The 23,163-nt window shown below is 47.8% G+C and overlaps 1 protein-coding gene across 1 annotated transcript in view; it reads left to right on the top strand.

Moving 5' to 3' along the window:
• The first annotated feature begins 295 nt into the window (after positions 1-295).
• ccdc92 (coiled-coil domain containing 92) overlaps positions 296-23,163 on the top strand; it is a 64,638-nt gene continuing 41,770 nt past the window's right edge. The window contains exons 1-2 of the mRNA XM_060843895.1: positions 296-375; positions 2,413-2,499. The gene's annotated coding sequence lies outside the window, so the exon portion shown is untranslated. The remainder of the gene's footprint in view (positions 376-2,412; positions 2,500-23,163) is intronic.

Below are 23,163 nucleotides of genomic sequence, written 5' to 3' on the forward strand. Positions count from 1 at the left end.
GGGCGGGGATGGACGATCATGGGGCGGTGCAGGAGTCCGGGAGGAGCTGGCGGACCAGGGGTGGAGCTGGAGGTCCAGGCAGTGTGAATTTGGGTTGTAGGGCGGGGCTGAATGACCAAAGGGTGGGGCTGGTGGGGCAACATGGTTAGGGGCGTGATGGAAGACTAAGGGGCGGAGCTGGAGGATCAGGGGGCGGGGCTTGAGGATCGGGGCGGGGGCTGGAGGATCAGGGGGCGGAGCTGGAGGATCAGGGGCGGGGCTTGAGGATCGGGGGCGCGGTGGCGTCAAGGGGGCGGGGCGTCATGGCGTGAGGCCGTTACCATGGAACCGGTTTAGCGGGAGCGGAATCAAAACAAGCGGCAAGTGCGCGAGCGGGTAAATACCCGGGGGAAAACCGGGATAATACCGGGTAAATACCCGGGATAATACCGGGTAAATACCCGGGAAAACCCGGGGTAAATACCGGGGGGGGCCTGGTGCGGCCTCGCTCTGAGCGGGAGAGGTTCCCGAGGCCGGGATCCGGGATCCGCCGCATTGCAGCAGCTGCCGCGCCCCAGGAGCAAGGCACCGGCCCCGGGGACAGAGAGAAACCCCACCCCCCCGGGGACAGAGAGAGCCCCCACCCCCCGGGGACAGACAGAACCCCCACCCACACCCCCGGGACAGAGAGAAACCCCCACCCCCCGGGGACAGAGAGAGCCCCCACCCCCCCGGGACAGAGAGAACCCGCACCCCCCGGGGACAGAGAGAAACCCCCCCCCCCCCGGGGACAGAGAGAGCCCCCACCCCCCCGGGACAGAGAGAACCCGCACCCCCCGAGGACAGATAGAGCCCCCACCCCCCGGGGACAGAGAGAAACCCCAACCCCCGGGGACAGAGAGAAACCCCCACCCCCCCGAGGACAGATAGAGCCCCCACCCCCCGGGGACAGAGAGAAACCCCCACCCCCCCGGGATAGAGAGAACCCCCACCCCCCGAGGACAGATAGAGCCCCCACCCCCCGGGGACAGAGAGAAACCCCAACCCCCGGGGACAGAGAGAAACCCCCACCCCCCCGAGGACAGATAGAGCCCCCACCCCCCGGGGACAGAGAGAAACCCCCACCCCCCCGGGACAGAGAGAAACCCCCACCCCCCCGAGGACAGATAGAGCCCCCACCCCCCGGGGACAGAGAGAAACCCCCACCCCCCCGGGATAGAGAGAACCCCCACCCCCCGAGGACAGATAGAGCCCCCACCCCCCGGGGACAGAGAGAACCCCCAACCCCCGGGGACAGAGAGAAACCCCCACCCCCCCGGGATAGAGAGAACCCCCACCCCCCGAGGACAGATAGAGCCCCCCCACCCCCCGGGGACAGAGAGAACCCCCAACCCCCGGGGACAGAGAGAAACCCCCACCCCCCGGGGACAGGGACAGCCCCCAACCCCCCCCCAGGAACAGAGAGAACCCCCACCCCGGGTACAAAGAGAGAGCCCCCAGGCGACAGAGAAAGAGCCACCCCGCTGGGGACAGAGCGAATTCCTCCCCCCAGAGGCAGAGAGAACCTTCATCCGCCCGGGGACAGAGAGAGCCCCCATCCCCCCTGGGGACCAAGTGAGAGATTCCCCCACCTCTAGGAATACAGAGAGAGCCCTGACCCCCCTGGGACAGAGAGTGTGCCCCCACCTCTACAAAGGCCAGAGGAATGATCCCACTGCCTTTAGACACAAACCTCCCACTCCCCTCAGGGTCAGAGAGATCCCCAATGCTGCACGCCCCCCCCCACCGGGTTAGAGAGAGTGCCCCCCCCCCCACGCACAGGCGAGTGGGCCCCCCAGGCACAGTGGGAGTGGATGTGAGTGCAGATTTGGAAGTGGGGGGGGGGTATTTGGGGATTTTGGGGAGGGGTTGGAGAGTGTGTGAGGGTGGGGAGTGTGTGAGAATTGGGGGTGGGGAGTTGGGGTAGGGGTTGGGGTTGGGGAGTGTGTTAGGGTCAGGGCTGGCGAGTGTGCGGGGGACAGGGTGGTAGGTAGTTGTGGGTGGGGAGTTGGGGAGAGGATGGGAGTGTGTGAGGGTAGAGGGTGTGGAGCTGGGAGAGGGAGTGTGAGGGTAAGAGGTAAGGGAAATGGGGAGGGAGTGGGGAGTTGGGGGAGGGGTGTTTGAGGGTCAGGGGGAGTTGGGGGTGGGGTTGGGGGGTGTGAAGCTTGAGGATGTGGAGTTGGGGGAGGGGTTGGACATGTGCTGAGGATAACTGAATCTCTCTGTCTGGTGCAGTCGCTCTTGGGGCTGATTCTGATGTGAAGTTTGATCCTTTTGTGTGAAGGAACAGCTGCTTCAGAAGAATTGGGAATTAAGTTGTGTTTTTTTGGGAATATTATTCTCTCCTTGATACAAACAAATGCATCCTCTGTTCCAACCATTCTGCTTCGACAGTGTAAATGGATGACAGGCTCCTGGATGCAAAGACAATTTGCCTGCTTCAAGGTCAGAACTTCAATCCGTCAAAGTCTGAGTAAGCCGGTAAGTTGTCTCTTTGCACTGCCCTGGTATGGGACGTTCTGCTGTGACTGCACTGGCGCTACGCTGAGCTGGTTTCAATCTTGGAACAATTTTTTCTTTTTCAAATGTGCGTGTTGCCTATTCCTATTTGCCCTGAAAAGTTGGGTGGGTCCCCTCTTGCACCACTGCAGTCCTTGGGGAAGAGGTACTCCAGGTGTTGTGAAGGAGTTTTGTTCGACAAGCGTGAAGGCACCACCGTGTAGTTATAAGTCAGATGGTGTGTGGCTTGGGAGGGAATTTGAAGGTGGTGAATCCGTGTGCCCCTTGTCCTACTAGTTAATAGGGGGTAGGGATTGGGAAAGTTTGTCAAAGGAACCTTGTTAGTTACTTCAGTGCATCTGGTAAATGGTACATACTGCTGTGACGGGGAGAGGCACAGAGAGACCCTCTGACAGAGCAGTGCTTGGTCAACACTGACCCTCCAACAGTGCCCCACACTCTCAACACTGACACTCTGACAGAGAGGTTTATAAAACCATAAGGGGCATAGATAAGATGAATAACAAAAGTCTTTTCCCCAGAGTAGGGGATATCAAAACTGGAGGGCATATTTTTAAGACGAGAGAGGATAGATATAAAAGGGACCTGAGGGGCACCCTTTTCACATAGGGGGTGGTGCATGTGTGGAATAAACTGCTAGAGGAAGTGGTAGAGACCGGTACAATTCAGCATTTAAAAGACATTGGAACAGGTACATGAATAGGAAAGGTTTAAAGGGATATTGGCCAAATGCAGGCAAGTAGGTCTCGTTTAGTTTGGTCAGCATAGACTATTTGGACTGAAGGGTCTGTTTTTGTGCTGTATGACTCTATGTTGAAGGTGGTTGATAAGGTGCCACCTGTTTTTGTCCTGTATACAGTTGAGTTTTTGAACATAGTTGGAGTTGCATTCATCTGGATAAGTGGGGAGTACTCTATCACATCCTGACTTGTAGATGGTGGACAAGTGTTATGGACCAGGCCAGACCCCCTCAAAACATTTCAAGAAGGTGGCCCAGACCCTAACTTTGCTAGATGTTTTAAGCATGTGTAAAGTGTGTATTCCAGGAGAACATCACCGAGCTGGAAGTTTTTGCTGCAAACGTTTCGTTCTCTGGCTAGGGAACATCATCAGTGCTGTTGGAGCCTCGTGTGAAGCGCTGCTTTGATGTTTCTTCCGGTATTTATATTGGTTTGTTCTTGCCGCTTCCGGGTGTCAGTTTCAGCTGCAGTGATTTGTATGTGGGGTCCAGGTCGATGTGTCTGTTGATGGACACCATATACAAACCACTACAGCTGAAACTAACACCCGGAAACGGCAAGAACATCCATCAACAGACACATCGACCTGGACCCCACATACAAATCACTGCAGCTGAAACTGACACCCGGAAGCGGCAAGAACAAACCAATATAAATACCGGAAGAAACATCAAAGCAGCGCTTCACACGAGGCTCCAACAGCACTGATGATGTTCCCTAGCCAGAGAACGAAACGTTTGCAGCAAAAACTTCCAGCTCGGCGAGCAGAACCACAACAACGGATACCCGAGCTACAAATCTTCAATCAGATTTTAAGGAGAATATCAGCTGGTCAAACCACTTAGTTTAAACAAAACAGAATTTATTTACAAAATTACCAAATGAAACACGAACAACAGAAAATAGAATACCGAATAACTTATCCGAAAATCCAATGGATCATCCCACTTAATGATACTGTTCCAAAATACTTGCGAGAATCCCCATAAACACCCCTTGGCACAAAAAATAAAATCAAACACAACTTCTTACAAGCTAGGAGTTAGAGAGAGAGAAAGAGAGAACCAGCCAGAGCTTGCTTCTGAGTTCCAGCAACGTTTCCACACAACTACTGCTAAAAGAAACCAAACCAGAGCTGGGAGAACTGGCTATGTCCCTTTCATTATACAAGTATTTTTAAACTTGAAAGGCTTCTGCCTGAGGCAGTATCTGTCAGTTATAAGCAAACTCAGACTTTTTGGAACCTGTGTTTTTACAACTTCCTGAAGGAAAAAAACCAAGCACAATCTAACCTTGTTAAAGGAGCAGCTTCATCACACAAGCTTCAGGGAGTCAGGAGCTGAATTACTTCCTTGCTGCACTATTCCAAGGTTCTGACTTACTGTTGTAGCCATAATATTAATATGGTAAGTCCTGTTCAGTTTTTGGTCAATGGTAACTCCCCAGGGTGTTGATAGCAGGGGATTCAGTGATGGTAATGCCATTGGATATCAAGGGGTGATAGTTATATTCTCTCTTGTTGGAAATGGCCATGTTATACAAAGAACAAGGAACATTTAAAGCCCAAGGACAGGCCCTTCAGCCCTCCAAGCTGGAGCCGATTCATATCCACTGTCTATACCTGTCGCCCAGTTCCTAAGCATCTGTATCCTCCTGCTCCCCACCTACTCATGCATCAGTCCAGACGCATATTAAGTGAATCTATTCTGCCTGCCTCAACTATCTCTACTGGCAACGTGTTCTAGGCACCCACCACCCTCTGTGTAAAGTACTTGCCACATGTATTCCCCCCCCCACTTTAACTTTCCATCTCTTCCACATACCTTTTTAAAGGTTGTAAGGTTTCCTTCCTCAATTATTCTCCCACAGGTAGTACGTTCCAGATTTTCATCTCATGTTAAAATGTTATCCAGGCCTTTCTGCAGCTGGACACAGAATGCTTCAGTATCTGACTAGCTATGAATGGTGCAGAACAATCTAAACGTTGAAGTTCTAAATTGGAGAAAGGCCAATTTTGGTGGTATTAGGCAAGAACTTTCGAAAGCTGATTGGAGGCAGATGTTCGCAGGTAAAGGGACGGCTGGAAAATGGGAAGCCTTCAGAAATGAGATAATGAGAATCCAGAGAAAGTATATTCCTGTTCGGGTGAAAGGAAAGGCTGGTAGATATAGGGAATGCTGGATGACTAAAGAAATTGAGGGTTTGGTTAAGAAAAAGAAGGAAGCATATGTCAGATATAGACAGGATAGATCGAGTGAATCCTTAGAAGAGTATACTTAAGAGGGAAATCGGGAGGGCAAAAATGGGACTTGAGATAGCTTTGGCAAATAGAATTAAGGAGAATCCAAAGGGTTATTACCCTCTGAGCTACAGGGAGAGGCTGAACAGGCTGGGGCTGTTTTCCCTGGAGCGTCAGAGGCTGAGAGGTGACCTTATAGGGTTTACAAAATCATGAGGGGCATGGATAGGATAAATAGACAAAATCTTTTCCCTGGGGAGTCCAGAACTAGAGGACATAGGTTAGGGTGAGAGGGGAAAGATATAAAAGAGACCTAAGGGGCAACTTTTTCACGCAGAGGGTGGTACGTGTATGGAATGAGGTGCCAGAGGATGTGGTGGAGGCTGGTACAATTGCAACATTTAAGAGGCATTTGCTTGGGTACATGAATAGGAAGGGCTTGGAGGGATAGGGGCCAGGTGCTGGCAGATGGGACTAGATTGGGTTGGGATATCTGATCGGCACGGACGGGTTGGACCGAAGGGTCTGTTTCCGTGCTGTACATCTCTATGACTCTATAACTGGAACTCATCATCTGTAAGGGTGGTCGAGGCAGAAATTCTCATAACCTTTAAGTATTTAAACCTGCACTTGCGATGTCAAGGACCACAAGGCAATGAGCCAAGTACTGGAAAATGGGATTGCAATAATTTGATGGTTGGTTTTGATGAGTGTAGACTCGATGGGCTGAAGGGCCTTTTTCTGTGCTGTAAACCTCTATGACTCCAACCAGTGAAGAGATTTCACTCAATTCCCATTTAATCCACCTTTTATCTTTGATGCCACACTTGGCTCAATGGTGCCTTGGTGTCAGTGTAAGTTACACTCAGCTCTCCTCACTTGCTCTGACACTGTCTCCGTTAATCATTTGGAATCCCTAAAATGAGTTCATCCAAACTCATTTGGGGCGGCACGGTGGCACAGTGGTTAGCACTGCTGCCTCACAGCGCCTGTAGACCCGGGTTCAATTCCCGACTCAGGCGACTGACTGTGTGGAGTTTGCACGTTCTCCCCGTGTCTGCGTGGGTTTCCTCCGGGTGCTCCGGTTTCCTCCCACAGTCCAAAGATGTGCGGGTCAGGTGAATTGGCCAAGCTAAATTGCCCGTAGTGTTAGGTAAGGGGTAAATGTAGGGGTATGGGTGGGTTGCGCTTCGGCGGGTCGGTGTGGACTTGTTGGGCCGAAGGGCCTGTTTCCACACTGTAAGTCTAAGTCTAAGTCAAACCCTCACTTAGTCGTGTTCACCCATCATACCCTGTGCTAGCTTAACCTGTATTGGCTCCTGTTTCAATAATGCTATTCATTCCATTTTAGCTCACTTATGTTGTCATCACAGACACGACTCCCTCATTAAGGATCTGAAACCTGGACTGGTTGTAGAATAATTCCTGGGTTTTTGCCACACTGCATTTTCTGGTTGACCGTCCCATATATTGACCATTTCTGCAGCGATTCCTGGTTACTGTTATAGATTTGCCTTGAACTAGTCCAAACCTAGTGTCTCGAATTTTTTTTGTAGTTTAAGTGCTTCCTCAGTATTTATTTCCCATTCTAATCTCGCAATACAGTAATACAAGTTCAACATGTATTATTGTGTAGAAGTTTGAGTTTTGAAGTGGTCAAAACTGTGTCTAGCTTTAATTTCGATTTGTATTTCGAAATTACATGTGTTAAGATCTGGAGACATGATTTTATTTTCATTTTCGATTTGTTCTGAGAGTGATGTCTGAAATGAATTAGTGAGAGTTTACAGCCTTGCAGTGGAGAGTGAAATGAGCCGTTTAGTGTGTTAGTGGGGGAAAAAAAGTTTAGAAGAGAAAATTGCTGTTGCCCAGCTGTAGGATCCAGTATCATAGAAAGTCAGAACCATCCAGAAGGTCAGACAGTGTGTGGGCAGGTTCATCAGAGTATCAAGGTGCTGTTGGTTTAGCAGTCTCCAAAACATCAGGCTGGGGAACGTAGTACTGAGTGGCTTTGAAGACCAATAGAGAAGCAGTAAATGGCTGGAAGCTGAAGGTATTTTGCTCTGAAACTGCTTAGAAGTTAGGAAGAAGAAAGCTCCATGAGTTATAGTGTAACATTGTTAGTGTTCTTTTCCTTATGTGTGTAATAAACATTGGTGTTCTTTTGTTGAATGTACTTTGGCAGCCTCTTACAAATATAATTAGTCACAGTAACAAAATTGCAAAAGTAAAACTTCTGGTCCATGAGAGCCAGGTCTCACTTTGCAAGGTGCCTTGTCCTGCAGGTCCCCTTGTTCAGTCAGACAAGGGACTCATTATATTATCATTCTTATTGTTTAATCTCTCACCTACCCAATTTGAACAATATTCTCCCTCTACATGTGACACATCATCCCCTTCATTCTTCTCATTTTGGACTGGTACTATGTCACTAATCTGACAGCCATTAATTTCTTATCCTCTTGATCTCTCTCCCAAAACTACTGTGTCCTCACAACTTAATCTGTAAACAGGAAACCGATTTTCAATATCCTGCTGTGTTGACAAACCTATGACCTTCTTTGGATATGAAGGAAAGCCTCCAATCCTTGCCTGCTTTCTATCAATTCTTCACTTTCCTGTAAATTTATTGTAAGAAACATGGTCCGATAGCAATGTCCTCACCCAAGCCAATGCCTCACACTGAGGCAGTAATCACTTCATCAGCTGCACTGTGTTGGACGTGCAGCAGAAACCTTGCAGGAGGATAGCAAAAACATTTTAGCAATTTTTTTTTAAATCACCCTGAAAAGATCGAAGATTCCCTGAAAGCTCACAGGATACCAAGGCTGGTAACTGACTGAAACAGACAAGGTTAATTCAGGGAGGCACTGAGCACATTGAGAGACTTCGCAAGGAGCACAAGAGGCAAAGTTGAAGCATCCGAGAGAATGCACAATCCTCCAAACAACACATTTACTCAACCCTTTGAACACTACCTGCTCCACCATGGCAGAGACTGCAGATCAGGCATTAGATTCATCTGCTATCTCTGAAACCATTGACCTGGAGTGGAAGCAAGTCATCCTGACTTCTGGGAGACTGCCTAAGGCGAAGTGAACGTTATAGCAGAGCACCATATCAGTGTAGCCATAGGATCATGGAATGATAGACCAACAGAGGGGATAATTGGCCCATTGTGCCTATGTGGACTGTGAAAGAACTGTCCAATTAGTTCCACTCTCCTCTCTCCATAGTCCTGCAAGCAGGTTTTCATTAGCTCAGATGCTAAATTGTATTTCTTCATTATGATACAGCACAGCCCCACTGCCTCCCTCGCTGACCCGGCTCCTCCCTCACTGACCCGGCTCCTCCCTCACTGCCCCGGCTCCTCCCTCACTGCCCCATTGCCTCCTCTCCTCCCTCACTGCCCCGGCTCCTCCCTCACTGCCCCGGCTCCTCCCTCGCTGACCCGGCTCCTCCCTCACTGCCCCGGCTCCTCCCTCACTGCCCCGGCTCCTCCCTCACTGCCCCGGCTCCTCCCTCACTGCCCCGGCTCCTCCCTCACTGCCCCGGCTCCTCCCTCACTGCCCCGGCTCCTCCCTCGCTGCCCCGGCTCCTCCCTCGCTGCCCCGGCTCCTCCCTCACTGCCCCGGCTCCTCCCTCACTGCCCCGGCTCCTCCCTCACTGCCCCGGCTCCTCCCTCACTGCCCCGGCTCCTCCCTCACTGCCCCGGCTCCTCCCTCACTGCCCCGGCTCCTCCCTCACTGCCCCGGCTCCTCCCTCGCTGACCCGGCTCCTCCCTCACTGCCCCGGCTCCTCCCTCACTGCCCCGGCTCCTCCCTCACTGCCCCGGCTCCTCCCTCGCTGACCCGGCTCCTCCCTCACTGCCCCGGCTCCTCCCTCACTGCCCCGGCTCCTCCCTCACTGCCCCGGCTCCTCCCTCACTGCCCCGGCTCCTCCCTCACTGCCCCGGCTCCTCCCTCGCTGCCCCATTGCCTCCTCTCCTCCCTCCCTGCCCCATTGCCTCCTCTCCTCCCTCGCTGCCCCATTGCCTCCTCTCCTCCCTCGCTGCCCCATTGCCTCCTCTCCTCCCTCGCTGCCCCATTGCCTCCTCTCCTCCCTCGCTGCCCCACTGCCTCCCTCGCTGCCCCGGCTCCTCTCCTCCCTCGCTGCCCCATTGCCTCCTCTCCTCCCTCGCTGCCCCGGCTCCTCTCCTCCCTCCCTGCCCCATTGCCTCCTCTCCTCCCTCCCTGCCCCATTGCCTCCTCTCCTCCCTCGCTGCCCCATTGCCTCCCTCGCTGCCCCATTGCCTCCTCTCCTCCCTCGCTGCCCCGGCTCCTCTCCTCCCTCACTGCTAGCTGCAGTTAGTGTTAATCCCTTTTTTCCAAAAAATGTACTTGAATTTGTCACAAAGCAGCCCTGTTTAGGTGAATGACTGTGCATCTCTTGAAATCAATGTAATAATGATTCACCATGGCAACTGACAATGAGATGCAATAAAATAAGCAGATGTGTTGCTGGTGCTGGGTGTTTGCTCACAGAGAATCTAGAGGCGTGTGTTTCAGGTGGGCTGAATGAGCCTCATCGCAATCAGAAGCAGTGCTCTCTGCATGGTAATATCTGCTGTATATTGAGACTTGAGCTTGGGCTGGGAATGGGGACAAATAGGAGTTGAACATTTTGTAGAGGAAGTCATGTAGAATCACTATGACCTTTCGATCTCCGTGTAGCTGCAGCTCCATTCATTACTGATCATTTTGGATTTGCCATGGCGTTGCTGCAAAGCATTCTGGCAGTAAGGTTATCACATGGTCCTCTTTGTGAGTGCAGGCTGATGAGTCACTTTTTCTGTCCAACTCCTGAAAGCAATATTTCTGGTTTATACGTGAGTTTGTCCAGTGGAAACTGCTGTGGATGCACTGTGCCTTTAAATTGAGGGAGTAGGCAGATTGCCAAAGGCATCTTTTCCTCTTGCAAACTGACTGCAGATGCTTGTATTCTGCTGACCTGTTCAGTAATTGCAATATGCCTAGTCAGCTTACCACTTAATGTGCATACTCGCTGCGAACCCATTTTGTTGAACGATTAACAGCTCTAGTAGCTATCTCGCTAATAATTTGGATGCTCTTATTCCACATGGGGTGTTTAGTGTTATTTACATTTTTTTAAAAGATTAAATATATTGTGTTATTGAAACCAGCATAGGACCAGTTTTCATCGACCAATAGAAACAGCACTCTTCCTAATCATACTGTTACTTCTCAGGTTTCCATTTGTTAATAGCATCAACAAATGCTTAATCTTGCTGCTACTTCCAACCCCAGACATGCTCTTCCCTCAGTTGCACTTGCTGAGATTATCATATCAGCTGGTGTTCACCAATTGTAATTGTATTTTTTTCACTTTATTATGTATCATACTTTCATACCCATGAAGTATTTAGATCTTTTCTGATTGCATTTCAAATTTCCACTATCCACAGTATTTTCTTTAGTCCATGTATCGATCTGTACTTAAGCCATATTCCCTATGAATGTTATCCTTAGTGAAATACTTTATATCTTGTTTAGTTATATTATAATCTTTCAAAGTTTCCTAGATTCAGGAGTCATCCACCGGATTGGAGAGTTACACATGTTGCTCTGCCTTTTAAGAAAGCTAAAGAGGAAAACCAGGGAATTACCAGTTAGCCTAATATCTGAGGTGGGAAAATTGTTGGAGGCTATAATCGCGGATGGGAGTAATTGAACACCTCAATAGTTTTCAGTTAATCAGTCAGAGCCAGCATAGGTCATGTCTCACAAACCTCATTGAAACATTTGAAGAGTGAAAGGACAGTGGGCTGGTAAATGCCTATGGATGTTGTTTATATGGATTTCCAGAAGCCACTAGGAAAGCCCCACATAAGGAATTGTTAATGAAGTAAAAGTCCATGGGACTGAGGGCACGTTACTGACATGGCTGGGAAATTGGTTGAGTGACAGGTGTCAGAAAGTAGATAATGGGTAGGTACTCAACTTGACCAGTGGTGTCCCACAAGGATTCACATTATAAACAATTTTGATAATCGTATATGAAGTCACGTTTTCAAATTGGTTGTGACACAAAGTTAGACAACATTATAAACAGTGTAGGTAGCATAAAATGACAAAGGGATATTGGCAGACTAAGTAAGTAGGCAAAACTATGGCAGATAGGTTTCAGTGTAAGCATGTTGTGATCATCCATTTTTAACTGTAAAAGGATAGGTCGGGGTACTGTCTAGATGGTATGAAGTTAAATATAGTAATGTCCAAAGAGGCTTGGAGTTCAGATGCATAGATCTTTAAATGTCTGGTGCAGAAAATAATCAAGAAAACTAATGGAAGGCTGGACTTTATATCTAAAGGACTGGAGTAAAAATACACAGAAGTTATGCTGTAGTTATACAAAACCCTGGGTAGACCCCACTTAGAGTGCTGTGAGCAGATCTGGGCACCAAAACTTAAGAAGGATATCTTGGCCTTGGAAGGAGTACAATGTAAGTTTACAAGAATGACACATGGATATCAAGGGTTAAGTTATGAGGTGAGATTATACAGGCCTCTTCTCTAGAATTTAGAAGATTACGGGGTGGCCTGATGATCCAGAAAATGAATACTTAACTGGGAAAATGTTACCCTCAATGGTTAAGAATTGAGGTAAGCCAAATAAATTTGAGTCACAGCTTGTCAAGAATTAAGAGAACTGAACAATGGCCTGCCTCCAAAGAAGAGTTAAATGTGGCACAGTCATGTTCCCTGACAAGTGCATTGAGTACAGGAGTTGGGAGGTCATGTTACGGCTGTACAGGACATTGGTTAGGCCACTTTTGGAATATTGCATGCAATTCTGGTCTCCCTGCTATAGGAAGGATGCTGTGAAACTTGAAAGGGTTCAGAAAAGAATTACAAGGATGTTGCCAGGATTGGAGGGTTTGAGCTCAGGAAGAGGTTGAATAGGCTGAGGCTATTTTCCCTGGAGAGTCGGAAGCTGAGGGATGACCTTATAGAGATTTATAAAAACATGAGGGGCATGGATAGGGTGAATAGCTAAGGTCTTTTCCCCGAAGTGGGGAAATCCAAAACTAGAGGGTATAGGTTTAAGGCGAGAGGAGAAAGATTTAAAAGAGACCCAAAGGGCAACTTTTTCACACAAAGGTATGTATTGAATGAACTGCCAGAGGAACTGGTGGAGGCTAGTACAATTACAGCATTTAAAGGATGTCTGGATGGGTATATGAATAGGAAACATAGAAACATAGAAAAATACAGCGCAGTACAGGCCCTTCGGCCCTCGATGTTGCGCCGATCAAATCCTACCTAACCTACACTAGCCCAATAACTTCCATATGCCTATCCAATACCTGCTTAAATGACCATAAAGAGGGAGAGTTCACCACTGCTACTGGCAGGGCATTCCATGAACTCACAACCCGTTGCGTAAAGAATCTACCCCTAACATCTGTCCTATACCTACCACCCCTTAATTTAAAGCTGTGTCCCCTAGTAACAGCTGACTCCATTAGTGGTAAAAGGTTCTCAGTGTCTACCCTATCTAAACCCCTAATCATCTTATACACCTCTATCAAATCTCCCCTAAACCTTCTTTTCTCCAATGAGAACAGGCTGAGGCACAGTCATGTTCCCTGACAAGTGAGGGAACATCAATGAGAAAGTGCCTCAGCCTTTCCTCATACGATCTTCCTACCATGCCAGGCAACATCCTGGTAAACCTCCTCTGCACTCGTTCCAATGCCTCCACATCCTTCCTATAGTATGGCGACCAAAACTGCACACAATACTCCAGATGAGGCCGCACCAGAGTCTTATACAACTGCAACATGACCTCAGGACTCCGGAACTCAATTCCTCTACCAATAAAGCCCAGTACACCATATGCCTTCCTCACAGCACTATTTACCTGGGTGGCAACTTTCAGAGATCTGTGTACATGGACACCAAGATCCCTCTGCTCATCCACACTACCAAGTAGCCTACCATTAGCCCAGTAATCCATCATCTTGTTACTCCTGAATTCCATCTGCCACCTTTCTGCCCAGCTCTGCAACCTATCTATATCCCGCTGTAACCTGCCACATCCTTCTTCACTGTCCACAACTCCACCGACCTTTGTGTCATCCGCAAACTTGCTCACCCAGCTTTCAAGCCCCTCCTCTAAATCATTTATAAAGATGACAAACAGCAACGGTCCCAAAACAGATCCCTGTGGTACACCGCTAGTAACTGCACTCCAAGATGAACCTAGTCCATCAACTACTACCCTCTGTCTCCTTCCAGCCAGCCAATTCCTAATCCAAACCTCTAATGCACCCTCAATGCCATACCTCCGTAGTTTTTGCATTAGCCTACCATGGGGTGCCTTATCGAACGCCTTGCTAAAATCCATATACACCACATCTACTGCTTTACCCTCATCCACCTCCTTAGTCACCTTCTCAAAGAACTCAATAAGGTTTGTGAGGCACGACCTGCCCTTCACAAAACCATGCTGACTATCCTTGATCACATTATTCCTATCCAGATGTTCATAAATCTTATCCCTTACAATTCTCTCTAAGACTTTGCCTACAACAGAAGTGAGACTCACTGGCCTATAGTTACTCGGGCTACGTTCGCTATCCTCCAGTCTTCTGGTACTATTCCCGTTGACAATGACGACATAAAAATCAAGGCCAATGGCTCTGCTATCTCCTCCCTAGCTTCCCAGAGGATCCTAGGGTAAATGCCATCAGGCCCAGGAGACTTATCTATTTTCATCCTTTTCAGTATTCCCAAAACCTCCTCCCTACATACTTCAAGGCCATCCATTCTAATCACTTGTGACTCAATATTCACACCAGCAACAGAGTCCCGTTCCTGAGTGAATACTGACGAAAAGTATTGATTTAGTGTCTCACCAATCTCCTCCGCCTCCACGCACAACTTCCCACTACTATCCTTGACTGGACCGATACCTACCCTAGTCATCCTTTTATTCCTGACATACCTATAGAAAGCCTTTGGGTTTTCCCTAATCCTACCAACTAAGGACTTTTCATGTCCCCTTCTCGCTGCTCTTAGCTCTCTCTTTAGATCCTTCCTGGCTACCTTATAACTCTCAATTGCCCCAACTGAACCTTCACGCCTCATCCTTACATAGGCCGCCCTCTTCCCTTTCACAAGGGATTCCAATTCCCTATTAAACCACGGCTCCCTCACAAGACCCTTTACTCCCTGCCTGACTGGTACATACTTATCAAGGACACTCAATAGGTGTTCCTTGAACAATCTCCACATATCATTTGTGTTCTTCTCCTGAAGCCTGTTTTTCCAATCCACGCATCCTAAGTCATGTCTCACCGCATCATAATTTCCCTGCCCCCAGCTATAGCTCTTGCCCTGCAGTGCACACTTATCCCTCTCCATCACTAAAGTAAAAGTCACCGAGTTGTGGTCACTGTCCCCGAAGTGCTCTCCTACCTCCAAGTCTAACACCTGGCCTGGTTCATTACCTAGAACCAAATCCAGTATAGCCTCACCTCTTGTTGGCCTGTCTACATATTGTGTCAGGAAACCCTCCTGCACACATTGGAGGGTATGGGCCAAATGCTGGCAAATAGGACTAAATTAATTGAAAATATCTAGTCAAGTTGGACCAAAGGGTTTGTTTCCATGCTGTACAGCTCAGTGAACCTAAGTGAAAGGCATACCAGGATATTCCAAAAATAGAAATAATGATAAAGAAAAAAGAAATTGGGCTTATGACTGATGTCAGCTAAAAAACACAATCAAGAGTCCAGCTGAATTTCAGAAGGGAATGTATAAAAAGAGACTGACTGCTAACATAAAAGGGAATCTCAGTCTTCCATTAGGATATAAATATTAAAAGAGTGGTCGAGGATGAAACGAGGCCATTGAGAAATAAGGAGGAGATGTAGGCTGGGGCATCGCTCCGGTGTTGTTAATATTTTGCATCAGTCTTTACCAAAGAAGAAAATACTACCCAGGCCTTGATGCAACAGGAAACAATTCAGTCACAAAAGAGGGTTTAAAATTAATAAGGTGGAAGTATTGGTTAGGCTGTCTGTTCTTCGTTGATAGGACCAATATTGATAGGCTGACCAGTGGCAAATTTAATCCTGAAATGTGTGAAGTGATGCATTTACAAGGCAAGAGAGTGCATATTGATTGGTAGGACCCTGTGAAATATGGAGGGTCAGAGGGACCTTGGTGTGCACATCCACAGATCCTTGAAAGCAGCAGGGCAGGTAAATGAGATTGTTGAGAAAGCTTATGGGATGCTTGCCTTTATTAATTAGAATATTGAATACAAAAGGAGAGCAGTTAGTTAGGCCAGACCTTGAGTATGGAATTGCGGTCACCACACTAAGAAGAATGTGATTGTGCTGCAGAAGATTCAAGGGAGATTTACTGAACTGAAGCAATTCAGCAATGAAGAGAGATTAGAGACTGGGCTTATTTTTCTTAGCACAGAGAAGGCTGAGGAGAGATTTGAGCTGGACAAAATTGAGGGCAAAGGCAAAGTAGGTAAGTAGCACATTCCTGAAGAAGGGCTTATGCCCGAAACGTCAATTCTCCTTTTCCTTTGATGCCGCCTGATCTGCTGCGCTTTTCCAGCAACACATTTTTCAGCTCTGATCTCTCGCATCTGCAGTGCTCACTTTCTCCTAGGTAGGGAGTAAGGCAGCATCTGAGGAACAGAAGGGAAGTTGACGCGTTCGGTCACCAGGCAATGGGGTTGGTTGGTGCGGATATCCCAGAGATGTTCTTTGAAGCACTCCCCCTCCCCCTCCACACCGCCAAAGACATGCAGGTCCTGGGCCTCCTCCATCACCACTTCCTTACCACCCGATGCCTGAAGGAAGAATGCCTCATCTTCTGCCTCGGGACCCTCCAACCCCATGGCATCAATGTGGATTTCACCAGTTTCCTCATTTCCCCTCCCCCCACCTTATCCCAGTTCCAACCTTCCAGCTCAGCACCGCCCTCATGACCTATCCCACCCATCCATCTTCCTTCCTACCTATCTGTTTCACCCTCCCCTGCAACCCATCACCTTCATCCACCTATTGCACTGTCCGCTACCTTCCCCATAGCCCCACCGCCTCCCATTTATCTGTCCCAACCTCATTCCTGATGAAGGGCTTCTGCCCGAAACGTCGCTTTTCTTGCTCCTCCATGCTCCCTGACCTGCTGTGCTTTCCCAGCACCACATTCTCAATTCTAATCTCCAGCATATGCAGTCCTCACTTTCACCAAAATATGGAGTAAGCCTTTTCCCTTTAATAGAGGAATCCATAACTGGAGGCACAGTTTCAAGGTAGAAAGCTGGAGGGTATATAAGACCGTAAGACATAGGAGTGTAAGTAAGGCCATTCAGCCCATCGAGTCCACTCCACCATTCAATCGTGGCTGATGAGCATTTCAACTCCACTTACCAGCATTTTCCCTGTAGCCCTTAATTTCTCGAGACATCAAGAATCTATCAATCTCTGCCTTGAAGACATTTAGCGTCCCAGCCTCCACTGCATTCTGCGGCAATGAATTCCACAGACCCACCACTCTCTGGCTGAAGAAATGTCTCCGCATTTCTGTTCTGAATTGACCCCCTCTAATTCTAAGACTGTGTCCACGGGTCCTAGTCTCCTCGCCTAATGGAAACAATTTCCTAGCGTCTACCCTTTCCAAGCCATGTATTATCTTGTAAGTTTCTATTAAGTCTCCCCTTAACCTTCTAAACTCCAATGAATACAATCCCAGGATCCTCAGCCGCTCCTCATATGTTAGATCAGCCATTCTAGGGATCATCCATATGAATCTCCGCTGGACACGTTCCAGTGCCAGTATGTCCTTCCTGAGGTGTGGGCACCAAAACTGGACACAGTACTCTCCACATATACCCTCCAGCTTTCTACCTTGAAACTGTGCCTCCAGTTATGGATTCCTCTATTAAAGGGAAAAGGCTTACTCCCTATTTTGGTGAAAGTGAGGACTGCATATGCTGGAGATTAGAATTGAGAATGTGGTGCTGGGAAAGCACAGCAGGTCAGGGAGCATGGAGGAGCAAGAAAAGCGACGTTTCGGGCAGAAGCTCTTCATCAGGAATGAGGCTGGGACAGAGCTTTATAAAGTCTCAGTAGCACAACGGTACTTTTATATTCCAACCCTCTTGAGATAAATGACAACATTGCATTCGCTTTCTTAATCACGGACTCAACCTGCAAGTTTACCTTTAGAGAATCCTCGACTAGCACTCCCAGATCCCTTTGTACTTTGGCTTTACGAATTTTCTCACCATTTGGAAAGTAGTCTATGCCTTTATTCTTTTTGCCAAAGTGCAAGACCTCGCATTTGCTCACGTTGAATTCCATCAGCCATTTCCTGGACCACTCTCCCAAACTGTCTAGATCCTTCTGCATGCTCCCCACGTCCTCAGGCAGGTAGTACTGTCCACCTAACTTCGTATCATCGGCAAACTTCACTAGAATGCCCCCAGTCCCTTCATCCAGATCATTAATATACAACGTGAACAGCTGCGGCCCCAACACTGAACCCTGCGGGACACCGCTTGTCACCGGCTGCCATTCCGAAAAAGAAGCTTTTATCCCAACTCTCTGCCTTCTGTCAGACAGCCAATCCTCAATCCATCCCAGTAGCTTAACTCGAACACCATGGACCCTCACCTTGCTCAGCAGCCTCCCATGTGGCACCTTATCAAAGGCCTTTTGAAAGTCTAGATAGACCACATCCACTGGGTTTCTCTGGTCTAACCTACTTGTCACCTATTCAAAGAATTCCAACAGGTTTGTCAGACACAACCTCCCCTTACTAAATCCATGTTGAAATCCATATACACAATACCCTGCAAGGACACCAACAAAACTAGCCACCAGGATACATGAACTCCAACTAGCCACCAAAAGACATGACCCACTATCACTAGTTGAAGAAGGACAACACTTTGACTGGGACAACACATCCATCCTGGGACAGAATAAACAGAGACACGCACGGGAATTCCTGGAGGCCTGGCATTCAAACAGGAACTCCATCAATAAGCACATTGATGTGGAGCCCATTTAGCAACCTCTGAGAAAAAGAACTGGAAATGATATCACCCACCGTAACAGACCAAGACACACAAATAGAAAGCGGGACAGAATACCAACGCTTCACCAGATGCTCACTGATGATGTTACCCAGCATAGTGACGAAACGTCTGAGAACAAACCTACCAGCTCAGAGAGCAAATTTACAACCTGAACTATGGCCAAATGTTGGAAAATGGGGTGAGAGTAACTCAGTGTTTGACCAGCATGGAGGCAATGGGTCAAAGCATCTATTTTGTGCTGTAAAACTCTGTGACTACGACCCCATGGAATATATTGAAAAAAGTGAGAGTGGGATTCACAGAAGCACTTGACATAATCTTTCAGTTTTCCTTAGGTTCATGGGTGGTGCCTGAGATGTCTTTAAATTCACTCTAGGATGTGGACGTTGCTGGCTGGCCAGTATTTTTATTGCCCTGTCCTTAGTTGTCTTTGAGAAAGTGGTGGTGAGTTGCCTTCATGTGCTGTAGGTAGACCCGCAATGCCCTTAGGGAGGGAATTCCAGGATTTTGACCCAGCGCTACTAATGATATGGTGATATATTTCTGAATCAGGATGATGAGTGACTTGGAGGGGAACTCGCAAGTAATGGTGTTTCCATTTAACTGCTGCCTTTGTCCTTCTAAATGGAAGTGATTGTGAATTTGGAAGGTGTTGACTTAAGATCTGAAATAACTTGATAGAGGCCAATTTCCTGTCACAAAGTTACCCTTTATTTACACATGGAGAATCCAGCTCCCAGAGTAAACAGAATGTCTAACATTCCTGTTCTTTTTTTACTGGATGTGGGGCAGCTGGTCCAAAGACAGTCCCCTTCCTCTCAGACAGTCAAGGAGGAGAGTCCTTGAACGCAAACATTCCTGTTCTTATCTGTCAGCAAGGGATCCCGGCTGTTAATCTGGTCCAATCAGCGAACTCATTCTGAGGTTCACCTGGCTCTCCTTATTACAATCACTGCACCCAACCCTGATCTGAGTCTGAGGGCATAGGCCAATTCTGGAGCATTTTACTACTGGGTCACATTCCTCCAACTGCCTCTGATGGACGATGTATAACACACAATAGCTCACCTCTTACACCCGAAGTATCACAGAAGAAATTTGTTCTCTTGTTTAGGTGGCAAATGTGCCAGGATGGTGACGTCCGCGGTGTTCATGTCAGATTCCAAGGTATCTTCAACATTTGACACAGAGGGAGGAATCACCGGTGCCAGAGCAGTCGGAAAGGCAGTTGAAGAACCAGGCAAATTTTGCTCCTGCATCTTTTGTGAGATTGCAACCTTCATGGGCTCCAAGGGTTTGTTCAGGACTGTGAAACGTTGGATGTCACTGGATGTGACCGCAAGCTGGCCATGCTTCTTTCCAATGCAGAGCCATTCCCATGGTTCCTACACCAAACTTTGTCCCCTGACGTAAACTGCCTCTCTCGCCTAGTGGATCTCTTCCTGATGCCATTTCACCTTCTCTCCCCACCCCCATCCTCCCACCTCAAGGTCTGGGAAGATCAATTTAGCTAGGTGAGGAGTCTTCACCCCTTTAGCAACTCTGCTGGAGCTAGCCCTGTTGCTGCATGTGCTGGTTCTATAGTCAAAAATGAACCAGAACAGTTTGGGATCCAGGAAAGCTGGAGGCTGTTTCTTTAAGCCTGCCTTCAAAGTTCAGACTAGACTTTCTGCCAGACCATTGGATAATGAATGGTATGGAGCTCTCCTTATATATTGAATACCATTAAACATTAGGAAATATTTAAATTCCTTCTGGGAAGTAATGCCCCATTATCTGTGACCAGCACTTCCCACTTTGAGTGGGCAGGCTCCATAATGACCAAGAAGTTTGGGCCCATGAAAGGACCTGTATAGTCGATGTGTAACTGAGTCCAGGATATACCCAGCCATTCCCACGAATGTGGGGGAGCTGCTGGCCGTAATTTTTGTCCTTATTGGCACTCTGGGCACTGTCCCATCAACAAGGCTATGTCTGTACCCAGTCCTGGCCACCAGACATAACTTCACACCACCATCTTCATTTTGGAAACCCCAGGTGGAGGTCAGCAGTATCTGGCTGTGACCTTTGCTTGAGACCATCATTCTTGCTCTCCATAATAACATGCTATCCTCTACTGTGATCTGGTCTCTCCAAGTTCAAAAAGGTTTCAATTCTGGTAGTGATGGCCCTTTAGTTTCCACCACTGTCACCAGCTGTTTCAGTTTTGCCAGAACCGGATCTTTCTCTGTCCAAAGTCTGATATTGTCAGCTATGACTGGAAGTGTGTCCGTAAAGTTTAAAACCATTACGGACCCTTCCAGGGGGGATACCACTGGCAGAGTACCTGCCAGCAGGAGGCAGCTAAATGCATCCAAGTTTGTTATTTGTTCTCCTGGACGGTGTTCCATCTTTATAATTATATGCACTTAGTATTAGGGGTCTTTGCTGAATTTGGCCTGAAACTGTGGGCAGCACTGCCTTGTCCTCTTTAAATAGACCAGGCACGGTTTGTGGTGCGTTACAAATTTGCATCTGTAAAGCTATTGGTGGAAATTCCTGACTCCAAATACGGGTAAATGTAGGGGAATGGTCTGGGTGGGTTGCTCTTCGGAGAATCGGTGTGGACTTGTTGGGCCGAAGGGCCTGTTTCAATACTGTCGGGAATCTAATCTGAAGAGTTGATGCAAAGGTGACAGGATGGAGGACTGGTTATGTACAATCTTTCCATAATAGTTCATCAGCCCAAGGAAACACCTAAGCTCCACTACTGATGTGGGAGTTGGGGAGCTTTCGATTGCCCTCACTTTGTCTTACCATGGGTGTAACCAGGTTCTTGTTGACCCTGTAACCCAAGGTGGTCATTTGGGATGCCTGGAACACAGTTTTTCTCTGCCAAGGTGTGCACCCGCCTGGTAGAAATGTCGAAAGATTATGTCCAAATTTTCTAAGAACTCCTCGTTGGTCTTCCCTGTTATCAGCACATCATCCAGATAAATGACAACCTGGAATAGACCTTGTAAAATGTTCTTCAGCGTCCGCTGAAAAATGGCACAGGCTGATGATACACATAAAGGCAGTTTTAGGTATTGGTATAAACCCTTATTAATTGTAACTTACTTCTGGGAATTCTGAATTGAAAGTACACATAACTACATTCAGCTTCGTGAAGGATAGCCCCACCCCGCCAGTGTTGCTTTTAAATCCTCTGTGAGGGATTCTGTATTTCTCCAAATGCAGAAAGTGGTTTACCATTTGTTTAAAATCCCCACACAGGCAACTTGTCCCATTGGGCTTCACAATCGATACGAACGGTGCTGCCCAATTTGCAGATTGGACGAGATCGATGATTCCTTCGCGTTCCAGCCTTCTGATTTCTGCCTCTGGCTTTGCTCATAAGGCAAATAGCTCTGGGTGGGTCTTTCAGAATCATGGAATTGCTTCCTGGTCAACATGCATGGCTTCTTAGATAATCCCTTGACCTTCCTGAAAACCTTCCAGATATTTAATTACGACTTCACTCAGGCAGCCATTTTCTAATTGAAAAATGTTGAGCCAATCAAGGTGAATCTTTCTCAATCAATGTCACCCCATCAAGCTTGGGCCTGAGCCTTTTACTATAATCATTGGGAACTGAACCAGCTGCTTCCCATATGAGACTGAAACCCAAGTTGTACCCTCAGTCTCGAAAGATTCCCTGGTATAGATTCTCAATCCAGCTGAGTCTTACACCAACAGAAGGATTGGAGTCCAGAGTGAGTTTTGTTAAAGACTGGTTCTGCCATCATTGAAACAGCCACACTGATATCAACCTCCTTTAGAACCAAGTGACCATTTAACTAGACATTTATTCTGATCGGTTCTGATTTGGATGTTGCTAAGCAATTCAGCTGTTCCAAACCAGATATCGGTCAACCTTCCAGGGTGTGCACGTTCCTATACAGCCTATGAGTTTTCTTACTTGGTTTATGTCTAATGAGACTCATTTGTCATACCAAGTCTGTATACTGGCAGCAACTACCAAGTCTTGCCGGCTCAGATCCTGAAGAACCTCTTTAACGTTTGACTGAAACTTGGCTTTGTTTTGGGGTTTTGCTGTGGGCTGACCAGTTTGAAGTCCAGTTGGTTTTCAGCTAGTAGGTGCTTTTGCATGGTTACATCATTATTCCCACATACCAAACAACCTCTCAGCATCTCATCAAGGGTTAAGCCAAAGTCACGTGCCTTTGCAGTGCATCTTGTAAATAGTACACACTGCTGCTACGGAGTGTCAGTGGTGGAGGGAGTAAGGGCTTGTGGATGTGGTGCCGATCAAGTGTACTGCTTTGTCCCGGTTGGTGGCAGGCTTCTCAAGTGTTGTTGGAGCTGTACCAATCCAGGCAAGTGGGGAACGTTCCTCACACTCCTGACTTGTGCATTGCAGATGGTGGACAGCTTTGGGGAGTCAGGAGGAGAGTTACTTATTGCAGCATTTATGGTCTCTGACCGGCTTTTGTCACAAGTTTTTATATGGTGCGTCCAGTTGATTTTTGT

Source organism: Hemiscyllium ocellatum, chromosome 24, assembly GCF_020745735.1.
Source record: "Hemiscyllium ocellatum isolate sHemOce1 chromosome 24, sHemOce1.pat.X.cur, whole genome shotgun sequence".
In the NCBI taxonomy this organism is placed as follows: Eukaryota; Metazoa; Chordata; class Chondrichthyes; order Orectolobiformes; family Hemiscylliidae; genus Hemiscyllium; species Hemiscyllium ocellatum.